This window comes from Amblyomma mixtum, chromosome 8, assembly GCF_055824585.1.
Source record: "Amblyomma mixtum isolate Tamu chromosome 8, ASM5582458v1, whole genome shotgun sequence".
In the NCBI taxonomy this organism is placed as follows: Eukaryota; Metazoa; Arthropoda; class Arachnida; order Ixodida; family Ixodidae; genus Amblyomma; species Amblyomma mixtum.
The window spans coordinates 73815741-73831957 of record NC_143019.1 but is presented as its reverse complement, the minus strand read 5'-3'; the positions used below and the strand labels follow the sequence as shown (position 1 = coordinate 73831957).

At 46.9% G+C, this 16217-nt stretch overlaps 1 protein-coding gene across 3 annotated transcripts in view; it reads right to left on the bottom strand.

Moving 5' to 3' along the window:
* Positions 1-5305, bottom strand: part of Calx (sodium/calcium exchanger 3) — a 370386-nt gene extending 365081 nt beyond the window's left edge. For 2 of the 3 annotated variants that reach the window (XM_089558545.1, XM_089558544.1), the window contains exon 1: positions 3999-5304. The gene's annotated coding sequence lies outside the window, so the exon portion shown is untranslated. Of the gene's footprint in view, positions 1-3998 lie in introns of all 3 variants that reach the window. The other variant, XM_089558541.1, reaches the window with a different exon arrangement.
* Between the last annotated feature and the right edge of the window lie 10912 nt (positions 5306-16217).

The following is a 16217-nucleotide window of genomic DNA, read 5'->3' as shown; positions in this document are numbered from 1 at the left end:
CTTCGGGTTCCAAGTATCCGCACCACAAGACGAAAACTGGTAGGCTGCAAACGCATTATGCTCTTTTTGCAGCCTCAATACAAGACAAGTGAACTGCGGAGAGCTGGACACTGTTTCAATAATCTTCGCGCCAGTCATCATTCACTCAAAGGCCGCAGTTGCCCAATTATTCATTTTCGTGACGCTCGTGACGTCACTGTCTTACGCACACAGTTGCGTCATTACGAAGCAGCGATACTCTCACGTCAGCCTTCGGAAATTTCAAGCCACTGACCTTTATTTTTTCTGCCGCGATTCAGAATGCACGCGAAAGCAGATCTGTGAGTAAGCGCGGAAACAAAGACGCGTATTTTCACTAATTCTGAAAACGCTGTTTCACGTTTTTTTTCCCTCTCTTTTTCTTAGTTTCCCTCGGCAGCCATTCACAGACGCATGAGCTTCACGTTGATCAATTCGCGCTACAAGGAACATACACACGGAAACACAAACGGACGAAGCGCATATCAAGCGCATATGAAGCACCAACTAGACCCCGCTCTTGCATTGTTAACAGTTGGTTCACGTTGGTTTCTGTACTCAAAATACGTGAATCGGGGCATGAGTTTGCTCCCTATATTTTGCTGTACCCTGTTGTTCTAAGTTTTGGTTTATGACGTTATAACGTCCCAAAGCGACTCAGGCTATGAAAGACGCCGTTGTGAAGGGCTCCGGAAATTTTGACCACCTGTGTTTCTTTAACGCGCCCTGACATCGCACAGTACACGGGCCTCTAGAATTTCGCCTCCATCGAAATTCGGCCGCCGCGGCCAGAATCGAACTCCCGTCTTTCGGGTCAGCAGCCGAGCACCATAACCACTGAGCCACCGCGGCGGCGGCTTCTTAGTTTTAGGCATTCAAGTTTCCATACCACTGTTTTGCGTTGAACGTTAACTAACCCTAGCGGTCGTACTTTGTAGTTGGTATGGATACTCAGTTGTCTTTTTTCCTTTATACCACTAATGTTTTGCTCTTGGCTGGCGCTGATGTTCCAAGCCTGTGCCGGTTCGCCGTTTTATATTTGTATGCCAGAGCCAGCTTAATAGCGAGGGGTGCAAGTAGGATTTACCGCTAATGGCGGGATTTCGTGCCTTAACACGTCAACGACCCGCCGAAGGGGGTCATCTAAAGACCCTTTTCCCAATAGTTGCACTCTGAGAAGCCGAGCACCAGGCCAGCGGAAATCTTTTACCCATTACAAAACGGTTGGGTACACGGCGGCACTGGAGATCGAACCCAGCACCTCCCAAATGCGAGGCACATGCTCCACCACAAGGCCGCCGCATCAGCCCTGGATTAGTGTTTTTGCGGCAAAAAATTTGCAGTGAATATAGAGCCGCCGTGTGTGCGTTCTGTCGTCTAATGCAGTGTCATTTTGTTGCAGTCTTGTGTACGATTTGCTCCTTGGCCAAATCAGCCCTGGTCTACGTTCTACGCACCTGTAGCTTTACCACGCGACCGCGCCTCCGTATTTCGTTTGTTTATTTCATGCGCTCAACAACTTAAGAGATGAGAATGAGAGAAAGAAATAAGCGCATGAAATAAAGTGGAGTGGTCCGAACGTTGACGGGAAAAGCTAGGGTCAAGAATGAAGCTCTTCAGAAATGGCAATGGCCGAGAAACCGACAGGTCCCCCAGAATAAAGCACGGAAAAACGATAACCTCAAAAAAAAAAAAAGAGAGAGAGACAGCGTACTCAAGAAATCAACTTTGTTTCGTACTCAGTCAGCTAAGAAAAAAGGAAAAAACAAAGCAAAGGGTCAGTCTGTAGCAGCATCTCGACAGAGGACAACAACTTCAGAGTCCACCTTTGCAGTTAAAGTGCTTGGACGAAAGGGGCTTTCAGCGGGACTGCAAACAGCTCGAGGATAAGACGCCCAGCTTCGAGAGAGAAAACGTTATCGTCAAATGCTGTCTTCACTTATCGCGCCAGCTTTAAACACGAAACTGCAAAGCCACATAGTGCGGGAACCTTCGTTATCGAACGGACGCTATCTGGACAAAAGCTACTTAGGTATCACCTGCGAGATGTTCTTACGAAAAGCTGCTGCAAAGACTGCAATTCCGAAAAGCTGCAGAGAAATCATTCCATTTTGGTACAGCTCTGAAGTAGCATCGAAAATGTCTTGAAGTCGGAATTTATTATTAGGTTAAAAAGGCATCATCCACATAGAAGAGGAAGATTTTTTCTTTAAGTTTTTATTTGGAACTACTGTTGCGCAAAAAGTCGCGAACAAACCTTGCTGCTCCTTTCGTCGTGCGGCAACATTATAGTGGCGTGCGCACAGAGGTGCCGACATACGAACGTAATTATCACAAACACAAAAGGCGCATTTGTATCCATCAGCCTTATGCAAAAAAAAAATGATCGCCGCAAGCGAAAATACCTGATTTTGGAATAAAGTATCTATCCATAGTAGACACGCGGCTCTGCAAGACGAAGACAAAAAAATTACTGCGGAGATAAATAGGAAAATGTAATCAAAAATCGGCATGCTCTCATTACGCGTGTGGCCGTTCCAAATTAATGTTTCCGGCATTTAACTCAGGAGATCGCCTTTCAGCAGTGTATGTGATCCCATATTCAAAGAAATAAGACCGGCCAAGCCTTGGTTGGACATGACCTCAGCGGAAACGCTGATTCTAATTAAAGAGTTCATTTAAACACGTTTAGAACAGCAAAATTTTGGCTCATAAAACGCGCAGTAGATACTCTCTGGGATGTTTTAGACTAAATAGCACGTCGCGCTCCACTGACAACTTTCTTGGTATCGCCGTGCTTGGTATACATCAACTGAGTATCTTCAATGATCTTGACTGAAGCCTGACATTGAATAAATCAGTAAATAAATAACTACTCCCGCGATTGGGGTTCGAACCCGCGGCGGCGCGAACGGACCAGCTTCGCTGGCCTGTGCACGAGAGCACAGAGCTATAGCCGCTGAAAATCACTGAAAATCAGTGAAGATAAAGGCGGCCTTAATTGCGAAATGCTTACTTTTGAAACGTTTCCTAAATAATCCGTCTGTAGCTTGAGGGTAATATATTCGCTCCATGACACCGACGATGTGGAATTCAGGTTTCATCATCACACTGCGTGCACATCACATGATCGTGCAAAAAGGTGCACACAAAAGCTGATCTTCAATCGAGACAAATGCGGGTCATCGTAGAAGACAGGACGGGCAGTACGCAAATTCGAGGACTCTTTCTCGGTCGCGTGCCTAAGCGCATGACCAATAAGTGGGGTGTGGCACCTTTCGTGTTCCTTGATAAATTCTCCGCACCCCGCCCAGAAATCAGATGAAAAGTTTGTTCGACATCAAGGTAAGTATGCTAAAAGATAAATGATCGTAAAAAGGAACAGCTAAAGTGTTTGCAGCCTCGTTTTCTTGCATACCCTATCTATCGCGCATGAGATAAATAAAATTGAACAAAAACGGTGGTCAGAACGACATTGGTTAACAATCACAGCACGACAAAAAAAAAAAAAAACTCGCTTCTATTTCTGCAAACAAGGGTTCGAATCCCTAACCGCGTGTTTTCGCTTCCATATTTAGAATAAGGAAGGCGCTAAGCATTTATCTAGACAAATACTATATGTTCGTATAAGTAGCCCACGGCCTATAATCATCCATTGGCTCCGACCGACTGTAGGAAGTTTTGGCTGGCGTGTAGAAGGTTTATGTCTCCCAAATGACCTTCGCACGGCGGTCGTTGACGGTGGCTCGCTAAGGTATGAACACACGTGTGAGATGCGCCTTTTTCTTTTTCCTCTTGCAGACAAGTGTCGAAATAACTGCTGTAGAGAAAGCACCCTGGATCCTTACACAAGTATCCTCCTAGTTCGATCATCGGTAGTAAGGAAGTTACCCAGTATAAGGCGCATTATTTCGTATATTCAAAAGGCCAACCCACGCTGTATAAACACTCAATGAAAAAAAAAAAGTTTGCAAGCTTACCTTCGATTTTTGCAGCAAAGTCGATGCAGTCACCACTGACAGATGTTCCGTTTATCCAGAACCACTCCGCAATCACAAGCACAAATTTGGTATAAAGGCGACAAAAAAAGAAAGAAACTTGGTTTGACAAGGCAATGGCCCACTCCTTCCACTCGCTATGGCGCACAGTTCAGAGCGTCGCAGAAACAAAGTAGTTACAAAAAAACACACAAAACTGGGAACGAAGGAAGGGGAGAAAAAAGAAGGTACGACGCCGCGACGCGCCAAACGCCTATAACCACGTCACGCAGGTTATTTGCAGACGACCAGAAAACACACCGGCGGCGAACAGGCTGTGAAGACGACGTCGCTGCGTCGAGCAAAACGTATATATCTTTGTGCACGCCTTGGTACGAAACTCGGCGCTCCTAACCACTGGTTGCTAATGCACCGGGTCGATCAAAGTGCACCAGGTCAAAAACGTAACTTTGCACTGTATAAGAAAGAATATGTAGCAGCGTAGCGCCTGGGCTCACTGGGTTTTCTTTATGTCTGGCTAGCGGCGGCATGGACCTTGCTGGCGTCCCCGGAGCATGTGCAGACGGTGCGAAGCGGTGCCGTCGCGGTCGCTACTTCGCAGACGACGAAGTAGTAGCGGCAGCAGAAGTATTCGGTTCGCACATCCGTTGTCCCGCAGTTCGCACGTAGTACTAGAAGTACAACGCGACGATTGCTTTCTCAAGCAGATATCGTCGTTGGGCCAGGCTTCACGGTCGGCGAAAGTACACCGAAGTCGAGTTATCACCAATCAACCGGCTTCGACCAATCGAGGCCTGGCGTTAAATCTCGGCGATTAGAGTGAGACGACGAAATGTAACAGGGCAAACTGGCATCTGTGTTACCCGAGCCGTGAGGGGTAGTTGTTTGTGGACGATCCCGCAGTTGTTATACAGCAGCTGCCACTGCGTACAGGTGCTTGCTTCCGATTACGCACAGTTCAAACGGAAACGCAGTAGCAGACGAACGTAGTGCAACACCCGGCGCGGGGGTCAGTGTGGCAAAGAAGAAAAAAAAGCGGAAATGAGAACGGAAGCGCACACGCACGCACTCACATCGGACAGCAGCAGAAACACACACCTCGCTGGCGGCGCCTTCGGCGCGGCAGACGCGGCAGAAACCCCGAGGCTGGCTACGCTGCTCCGCTCGAAGCGCTCGCTCGCCGCTCAAGCCGCGGCTCAAGAGCGGTGCTTGCTGGGATGCAAACCCTCTGCCGCTGCCGCCGCCGCTGGCGCCCTACCCTGCAACCTTTTCTCGTTTCAAACACAACCACAAAAGCAAGCAAAAATGAGCGCACGCAAGCGCTGGCGACGCTAGCGCCCCGACGCGCCTATCGCCGGAAGGCGCCCCGGCGGCGGCCGCTGCGCGTCGTCTGCTATAAAATGATCTGGGGGGCGTCGTCTGCTTCCGGCGCTCCGAGCAGCAGACGACGACGTGTCCGTGTGCGCGCGTCGTCTGCTACGAGCGCGCACGAAGATGGGCGGCCGAGCAGCCCCCAAAGCTCTTCCACCGCTGCAGCGGAAGCCAAAAGCAAAAAACAGAGCCATCTAAAGACGAGACGAGAGAAGACGGCTACGCATTAAGAGCACTCGAAGGGCATCCTATTTTGGGAGTCGGGAGTATTCGTGAGTAAGGTACTCTACTGTTCCAAAAACAACAACAACAAAAGAGAGGCGTTCTAGTTCATTTATGTATCTTTCCCTACCGGTCACGGTCGACGCCTCCGCCGTTCTCCCCCTCCCTCTCAAGCTTCACGAGAGCGTCTGTCCTCACGCGCGAAGACTGTAAAAACAACTGGCTGAGTGAGGGAACGCCGGTGCAAAGTGAAGCGACGTTTACTAGAGAGGAAAAGAGCGAAGAAAAGGCGGGAAAACGCCGAGCTGGAAAGGAATGGGGGGGGGGGGGGGGGGGGGGGCGAGTGCGTTGGAAACATGTGTTCTCAACGGGCACAGCTGTTGCTTGCGAGTCGGCCCTACTCCATCCTGAGTGAGCTCGCAACAGCCGCCGCGCGATCAGCTCTTACTGCCTCGCTTTATCTTTTCTTTTTCGTTGGTTTGTCTCGCTGTTCCCCGCTCCCGACTGGTGACATCTGGGCGAGTCAAGAAGAGGTGCTATACGTTTGCAATCTTCTCGTCTATTCTCGCCTCAGCTCTTTATCGTGAGGAACTGTGAGCACGAGTGAGCGATACGCTGGTGTGAAACAGCGCTGCCTTTGTGTCTTGCAACAAAGAAAATCACTCAGTTCCTGTTTAAGTTAAAAGTAAACACGTGGCGTGTAGAACTGAAAAAGCCCGGTTTGTTCCTGGATGGGTACAGTTGCTCGGAAAAAAAATTAAATCAATAAAGATTCTGCCGCATACTTCTAGTTTAGAAATGCTCACCGAGTCAAGAATCAGGACGGGAGATCAAGCAGGGGTGAACTATGAGGTCGAAAGGCTTTACTGCTTGGCATGTGAGAAGATTCATATCCCAGAGTGTGCTTTGCGGGGCGATTCGGCACGCGTCGTAACGACGCCAACTTGCGCGCCGCATCCGCTCTTACCGATCGCAGTGCTTTTTGTGGCATAGCTTGGTCTTGATCGCACAGTACATGCGCGTATAGAACTTTGCCTCCATGGAAATTCGACCATGGCAGGAATCGAACCCGGGTCATTCGGGTCAGCAGCCGATCGCCATAATCACTGAGCCGCCGCGACGGCAATTGTTTAAAGACGTGTAGCCCACCATAAGTAATATCCATATCAATTTTTTGAATATCAAGAGCGCGGCTACCCTCGGCGCTGTGGCCCCACAAAATTTGCTACATCGCGCCAAAATACATGCTTTATGGAAGTTTGCAGGTAAAGCAACATCTCCAGTGCACGTAACTCGTCGAAATAGCCAAAATTTTCAAAATTCTAAAAACTGATATGGATATTAATTACGGTGGGCTACACGCCTCTCAATAATCAGGCAGCCTAACATTAGTACTTAAAAAGTGAACTATTCAATACTGCTTAACCAACCTGCTAGTTAGCACGTCTTAGCGTTATTCACATGTACTGCACAGCTGCTAGTGCTATGCCGAAAAAAGCGCTTTTCTAATTTAAAAAGCGTATATTTAAAAATTAAGTAAAATCTTATGTGGAATATCCTCATATGCAGAATTAGTCCTTCTCTCCGCAGTATTAATACAGGCAAAATGTGCCTGCTGACCAAGAAAACTTCCGCTCGTTCCTAGGATTCCTGCTACGCAGCCGATTAAGGTCAGAGAGAGAGGGTGATAGCTGGATCCATAGAAACAGAAAACGGAAATAGAAAGAAAACGGCAGCTGAGAGAACTATCTCGCTTTCATTAGATTCCTTGCGCATTCTGCAACGGATTTATTTTATTTATTCATTTATTTCAATATACTGCAGCCCTATGTGGATCAAGCAGGAGGGGCACACAACATAACAATCACACACGAAGAACCGAAAATACAACACACAGCATCATCCGAGGATATCAAAGGGAAGAAAAAAAAACAGCATTATGAAATACAAAATGAGACAACTTAACCAAGGAAGGATTGATTTACTGACCGCACGACTTAAAGTCCCAGGCCGGCTAGATTATGCAAATAACGACTAATCACACGAGGTCACGCTCCGTTAACTGAATATCTCAAAAATAGTTGATAACGCAACGACCTTATTTTACCAACAACCCTATGAATACTGCGATCAATGCTGGATCATTAATTTTTCCGCTCATGAAGGCGAGCAGGTAGTTAGGAACAACGCGACCGAGGCGCGTTAGATTCAGTTAACAGTTACCGTATAACAGCCATTGGTGAAAGCACAGATGTCGAATCTACATATAGTTTAACGACCCAAGTCCTTTTATTTGCGACGGTCCATGCCTTTACATCGACGTGATAAATTTGATGTCAATAAGTTATGTGCAAACACTTTTCCTTTCAATTCAAATGAGACAGCCAAAGCAATGTGCGCAAAAATTGTTTTATTTATTTTTTTTCTCTTCTTTCTTTCAGTTATCTCTCTTTTCTTCTTTGTTTAATTAAGGGCAGTTTTTTTTCTGAGATGTCATGTCGTAAACAACGGGCAGAAAAGGAGCGGGGAAAACCGGTTCCTATACAAAACCTGGATGAGAATTGCAGTAAGAATGCTGCTGTACTCTTGGAAGAAAACCTGCTTAAATTATCAGGAAAATTTTCGAAGTGGAAATTTAAGAGGAGAGTGTACGTTCATGCACCCATCATTCCATCTACCAATGAAGAGTTCTGCGGTCGAGGTTAACCTTTCTATGGTACATCTACAGGCTGTCATTATTGTTTCTCTAGATCTGTGCACGGGTTCACCCCACAATAAATGGCTGAAGAAGTAACTGATCTTGTAATCTGTGCATTTTATTTAAAAAAAAGTGCAGAACACCAACCAGCTCAAATAACGATCGTTATTATTAATGAGGAGCACCTAACTTCAATGGTTAGAAAGATAACTTTTTAAAATTTTCTACGCCAGCTTGCTAATTATCAAGCGTCGCCTGTTTCCTGACATCCGCCAACACAAACTACACGACCAAAACCGCCTTTTTATTCCTAAAAAGCCCTTCTTAAATAAAAAAAAATTCAGTAAACCTCCCGGTATATCCAAAGGAAGTGGCTTCTACGAAAATTGTTAATAAAGATAATGATTATTTAGCTGAATTTAGGCGCGGCAATAGCAATATGACGAAACAGCACCACGTCTAAAGCTTTCTGCGTGTACACGATGCGAGCATTAGGGCTCTCGAAACAATCATGGAACTCTCGCCCATGGAAACACAAGCAACAGACGACTGAAACTCTAGGTGTTTTAAATTTATTTAAATTTGCCGTGAACCTAGCTACAACGAACGATGCTTTCATCTCTATAAAAACAAGTTTTGTATCTTTTTTACAGTTTTATCGAATTATACAGGGAAAAAGTACCTGCACCAACTTGTAGCAATATACATTAAATTGTATTCGGGTTGTTTTTCTCCGGTATTTTGTTTCCGCCGCTACTGAGTCCCGCGTTTCCAACGCCGCGCTTTGCAGACGACATGAAGGCGACGGCACAAACTGCCTCCCAGGCGTAACCTTGTTTTGCTCGGTTGCTATCGAAAGCGAGGCCGCAACGCATTATGCGACGCCCCACGACGCATTCCTATCTGGCCGGAAGTCGGAAATCTACTTCCGCCCGACTGAAGCCGCCTCGTCGTATTTAGACGGGGCTGCGCTGTTTTCCATTCCGGCCTGTCACAACCGCGTTCCCGTTCCCGTAGCAGACGGCTCGAAGTGCATCTCGAAGCAGACGACGCTGTGCGCCATTGGCCCGCGTCGTCTGCATTCGACTGCGAACGCTTTCGAAAGAATCGAATGCGTCTGCATTTCAAAACAAGTGCTGCTATGCCGCTTAACTTCGACATCTCCTCTTCTTTTTTTACTTTTTCTATTCTTCGGCATTCGTGTCGATGAACAAGCGCCTGACTTTATCCAACCCTTCGCCGGCACTTGCATACAGCAAGGAATCCAAAGAACAGCCGTTTGCTTTCCTTTTTTCATTGTCTTTGTACTTGCATTTCTGCACTAAGAGCCGCCTTAGACAAATCTGGCGTGGTTTTCTTCTGTTTCGTTTGTTGGTTTATTGGGGTTCAGCGTCCCAAAGCAACTCAGGCTATGAGCGACGCCGTAGTGAAGGGCTCCGGAAATTTCGACCACCTGGGGTTTCCCTAACGTGCACTGACATCTCACAGTAGACGGACGTCTCGAATTTCGCCTCCATCGAAGTTCGACCGCCGCGGCCGGGATCGAACCCGCGTCTTTCGGGCCAGCAGCCGAGTGCCGTAACCACTGAGGCACCGCGGCGGGGGGTTTCCTACTATATGCTTCTTCTTTACTTTAATTGCTAAAAAAAAAGTGCAATCATTTCAAGCGGTGATACAACCTGTCCGTGAAATGCCACCCGAATGAAAATAAAAAATTGCACGATAAGACGGCGCGAAAAATGCTTTCTAAATCACTGGCAGAACAGCCCTGAAGCAGCATACTCAGGCACCTAATCTTTTCGCTACACAAAACAATTCAATGTAACTCGTTTTTTTTTGTTCAAGTTCTGTTAATCATACACACAATTTTTCTTTTCTCCGTAGTGGGCATTGCATGAGGCAAATTAGCATTTGCCCTGCGTTCTCACAAACTGTAATGCCTGGTGATTATTTTTACTCTTCGGAGCTTTGCAATAAAAAATTCGCTGTGGCTTAGCTTGGTTAAGCCCGGTAATTGCGAAAGCAATATCCGTACCTACGCCATGGTTCAGCTGGTAGTGTAGCTGGTGGTGGTGCTTGTGGTTAGACTTGTGGTGATGCATCGGTTAAACAATCCAACGCAATCTAATCCAATCCAATCCAATCCAATGCAATCTAATTTAGTCAGGCCGCCGTTCATGTGCACCGCCGTTACAGTGTACCGCCGTTGCACACGGACGGCGCGAGATGGTCACCCAGCTCTTCGGCGTGACGTCACAACACCTGTGGCGCTCCTGGCGGAGAGAGCGGGAGTTAGGCCGCCGTTCATGTGCACCGCCGTCGCACAGCAGATGGTCGCCCAGCTCTTCGGCGTGACGTCATACAGAGGTCATGCGAAAGGTCATTTCATATGCACCGCCGTCGCACCGCAAAGGCTTGAAAGTGAAAGTAGTATTGCTTTCGCAATAAAATGGCGTGGATCCTGCCTTCAGTGATTTTGTGTTTGGCTCGGCGGACAGAAAGCAACGAGATAGGCAACGTCAAGGCAACGTCATGTTTATGCGAATTATTAGCCAAAAGTGATTAGATAAGTTTTTAACTACTCAATTTAAGTATCAATTGCAGTCGAAAAGAGTCTTTTAATTGGAGATTAATCTAATTTACAGAACTTATCAAAGTGCAAGACGTATTGGAATAGTTACATGACATCCGAACAAAAAAAACAATGGTAGGCCAAGGAGGCAGTTGCCTTCGTGTTATCTGTAATCTATTCGCTGCGTTTTCTCAGCCTGCACCTATCCTGTGCACGCAGATATCCAGTTTTGGAATGAGGCACGAAAAAGCAAGATAAATGATTGACGAATATCTCAACGCCTATTAAGGCGGAAGCCTTTAATGCCTCATCGTTGTAAGCAGGAGTTGTCGACAGAAATGTCACGCTTTTCAATTGGTTGAAATAGTCGTGACGTCACAGTGCGCGAATTTCAAATGGGGCCAATTGTGCTTTGGCTAGTAACCGTGCTACCAATTAAAGGGATGGTATACTGATGCTCCAAGTAAGTGTGACTGAGTTTAGTTAATTAGTTAATTAACCAACTAGCCTAATTAACATCTCTAGTCAGACCAGATAATTAAATAAAACCGAGTAGGTGGTTGGTCGAGTCGGGGAATCGAACAAGGGTCTTTGGGGTGCGAGACGAGCATGCTGTCCATCCGCCATGCCAGCTCGATGGTTTGGAATGAACAAAGGCGCGTCTAGTGAATACGGTGTCTTCTTTCACTGCAATCGCTCTCCCTTTCCTTACGGCGAGGTTCAGGTGTCCATCGAGACATACGAGACAGATACATTTCCTTTCTTCAAAAACCAATTTACCGACGAGCAAGGCGCACAGCCGAACGGATGATGGCGCTCTGTGGACTCCCTGGCAGCGTTGCATGACGTTGTCGCGTTCCGCTCTTAGAGGCGAAGCTTAACACCTTAACCACACATCAGTGACACAAGCAGCCACACCGCGCTTCCGCCTCACCGCACTTTGGATCAACAAAGTGCCCCCCCCCCCCCCCCTGAATTTTGGACTTTGTCAAGTTCAGTAGACTGGAATAGTCTCCAATCACCACAGTCTTCAAGACTACGGTTGCAACGCAAATTCGCAATTAAACCTTTTCTTAACAAAGTTTGCCTAATCAGTCCAACCCAAGAAAAAACACAGGCTCAGTGAATGAAGCATCCACGTGAGCAGAACCGGGATTTTTCAGCGGAATCGGTGCATAAAAAAGAATAATTTTGAACAAATCGCGGGCAGTAATCAAACAAAGACAAAGCTTAAAAACAGCTATGTCTTTGTCTATATTTAAACCAAATTTGAGAATTTTCTATGGCTGCAATAAAGAAGTGAACAGCTTCTGTCCCTTTATGAAATTTGTGTTCTTAATTATGTGCTAGAAATTTTGCCCTTGTTTGTTGTGGCTTGACAACTGTACCCTGATATTCTAACTTCAGTTGTATGTTTATGTATCTCTTTTAATGAATATCTTGATCGTTTTTCACAGCGCTGCTCTTGTTTGTTTGTCTCTTTTTGTATTTTGTACAGTATTCTTTTAGCGGTTTGTTATTTTTGTTCGGCATATCTGTTACGCTCTTCGCTCTGATAATGTTTTATTTCATTTCCATCAAACATAAAGTTTCTCTATATACATTGCAAATGTTATTACTGCTAAATATACTTGTCTGTGTTGCTGCTTGTTTGTCATTCAGTTTAGTATTGATCTACCGGGGGTCCCGTGACAGTCGCTTGACTTTGGGACCCTCGCCTGCATACCGAATGTATGTACTTATCCGATATGAGCCCAATAAATTTTATTCTCTTTCTTAAATGCACAGTGGACCCTGCACAATTTTCATGATGTGAACACCCACTAAACAGATCAGAAAGTCACTTACGTCACGTGTCACGGCCAATGAGAAAACTTAAGACAGCGCAAACAACTTAAAGTAGTTAACACAGTGGGTGAAATATCATTGATGACTTGAATTGCAACTCATTTTAAGTCATTGATGGAATTTAAAGATGGCTGGGTTGAAAGTACAAAATGTCCTCTTTCCAAGCAACTCACCACTTACGAAGTCCCCATTCCCACGGGAGGCGATGCCCTTTCTCCACTCAAACATTATGACGCTGAAGGTGAGAGCAAATAAACGACGGTAATGACGTACGTCACAAACGAATGTTCCAGGGTAATCACCATCATGATACTCAATAGAATGCTGTTACCGATGTCATTACATGCAGGCGTGAAATAATCGTCATTGCAATCGTCATGCAACGAATGTGTCGTTATCATTTGTATTAGTGTCATGATGGTCATGAAACTGCAATATGTCCCAGTCAAAAAAATATAGAAAGGTGCCAAAAAATATGACCAATATTATTCTTTTTTGTGGTAACGACCGATTTTTCTGTTGTAATGCAGTATTTTTGAGTCGTCCTGTAGTATTCTTTGTAACGTTTTTCTGCGTTTCTGTAGCTAAGAACAGGGACAGCACAATACCACAGAAAATTCTATCATTACTACAGGTTTATGGACAAAAAATACTACGCAACTCCTGTTGTGGTTACAGCGAAATCTCCTGTTGTGTTTTTCAACAGAGATTCGTTTGGCGCTTAAAGGTGATCATCATCATCATCAACCAGGCTACGTCTACGGTAGAACAAAGGCCCTCCAGTGATCTACATTTATCCTGCCTCCTTCTCATCACCATCAGCTTAACTAAGTCCACTGCAGGACGATGGATTCGCCCATATCCTTCCGGTTAACCCTTTTCTGTGCCAGCTGCGGCCACCTTACCCCTCACAAGTTTCTTAATCTCTTACGCCTACCACACTCACTGCCGCCTCGTGTGCTCCGTTTGCCTTCTCTTGAAGTGCAGTCCGTTACCCTTGGGACCCATCGGTTACATTGACACAGCTCAGAAGTGGAGGAAGTAAAACTGCTCCAGGCTGCCGAGCGGCCGCAAGCAAGATGGCGAAGCACTTCTATTGCCTCCGCTTCTCAGCTGTGTCAGTATAATCGATGTGTCCAAAAGGTAACGGACTGTACTTCACCGGTGTACGTTACCGGTACCGGTGACGCCCATGGGCTTATCGACAATGTCATTCAACCGTCGACATTCCCATGGGCGTCACCGGTGGTCCTCCTGAAAGAGAAAGACAACACCTTGATATTTTGTGCCCATTACCATAAACTGAACTACGTGACTAAAAAGGACGTTTACCCACTGCCCAGGATTGATGATGCACTCGACAGACTACGTGATGCCAGGTTCTTTTCTTCCTTAGATCTCAAAAGCGGCTACGGGCAGATAGAGATGGGCGAGCGAGACCGCGAGAAAACTGCTTTTGTGACGCCTGGTGGTCTACAGGAGCTTAAGGTTCTCCCGTTTGGTCTTGGCTCAGCGCCGGCCACGGTCCAACGCATGATGGACACTGTCCTATCTAGGATCAGGTGGCAGACGTGCCTCGTATACTTGGACGATATCGTCATTTTCTCGCCCACTTTAGAGCAATACTTGGAGCGGCTGCGCACAGTGCTCCGGGCGCTCCAATGTGCGCAACTTACGTCAAGCCTGAGAAATGCTATTTCGGTTTTGAGGAGCTTCGCTTCCTCGGGCATGTTATCAGCTCGCGCGGTATTCTCCCAGATCCCGACAAGAACACTGCTGTCTCCAGTTTACCACTGACAAAAAGACTCTTCGACAGTTTTTTGGTCTGTGCTTTACTATCGACGATTCGACCCTTAACAGCGATGACCAGAGACGACACACCCTTCTTGTGGGGAAGCCACCAAGCCGATGCTTTCGTGCAATTCCGCCGCCGCCTGCAACGTCCGCCGATACTCACCCATTTCGATGGCGCCATAGCAACCGTCATACACACCGATCTAGCGTAAAGAAGGGGTGCGCAATAGGGACAATCACATGAAAGAAGGCGGGACAAGCGCAATCTACACCGTAATCCACACCAAGCGCAATACACACCGAGGCCAGCAGCGTAGGCCTTGGGTCGGACCTGGTACAGTTGCAGGACGGCGTCGAAGGAGTCATCGCTTGCGCAAGCCGTACACTTTCGCGCTCGGAATGCAACTATTCAACGACTGAGAAAGAATGTCTTGCGGTAGTCTGGGCCGTCAGTAAGTTCTGCCCATACCTGACCACCACTCGTTATGCTGCCTGGCCATGCTAAAAGACCCATCTGGGCGGTTGGCGAGGTGGAGCCTAAGTTAGCAGGAGTACGACGTAACAGTCGTGTACAAGTCGGGGCGGAAGCACCAAGATGCGGATTGTTTATCACACGCGCCAGTGGACTTGGCATCCCCCCGGAAATCATTGAAGACTTCCCTTTCCTTGGTGCTGCAAGAGCAACCGATATGGCGCAGCTTCAAAGAACTGGCCCAGAGTTAGCGCCGCTCATCGCGTTCCTGGAAGGCTGCGATGGTCCCGTGTTCCTCGTGTTTTCCTTCGTGGGCTGCAATCCTTCACTGTGCAAAACGGCGCCCTCTACAAGAGGAACTTTGAGAGCAACACCGTAACATTTTTGCTAGCAGTACCGTCGCAGCTACAACCCGATATCTTGAGCGCTTGCCACTACGAACCATCTGCCGGCCACCTTGGAGTTAGTCGTACCTTAGCAAGGACAGGGCAGAAATACTACTGGCCCAGATACTTCCATCAGTGCGGACATATGTCGAAATCTGTCGCGACTGCCAACCCCGGAAGTCTCCACCCTTCAAACCCGGCGCATTTCTTCACCCCCTATCGCCTCCGACGACGCCTTTCCAACACGTAGGAATGGACCTACTCGGCCGTTTCCAAGTTTTTATCCAAGAATGTTGGACATGCTATGGAATGTCTAATTACTTAAGACCACTGGCTTGTGGATTGGTGTCTTGATCGCTCTGGCTACTCCATGCATCTATGTAGAACCCCTTGGCTGCCTTAACTACATTATTCATATTGGTAATGGCATTGCCCGCTTTCTCTCTTAGTGCGTAAACTAATTTTTGCCCATGCATAATTTACTCTTGAACCCTTTAGTCTTCTTCGGTCCTCTAGGCCGTACTTCACAGCCATATGTTAGACACTGTTATGTTATACATCCTCACGTCGTTTAGTTTACGCTTATTGATAACTTCTACAGTCCCGAAAGTTTTATTCTGTCCACGGGGTTAGAGGCGTTCACAATATGACGTTTCTACGTCACATCTTTCGTCCCTCAGGACAGCCTACTGTGCTGCGCTAACCACGGCAACCTTATCTCAGCAACTCTCGCCTGAGTCGTCTCGTCATCCGGCTTTCCCGTACACCTATGAGTGCGTTTTCTTTCCTTCAAAATCCGTCCCCTTATCCTAGGCGACAGACATTTGAAAGCAACATT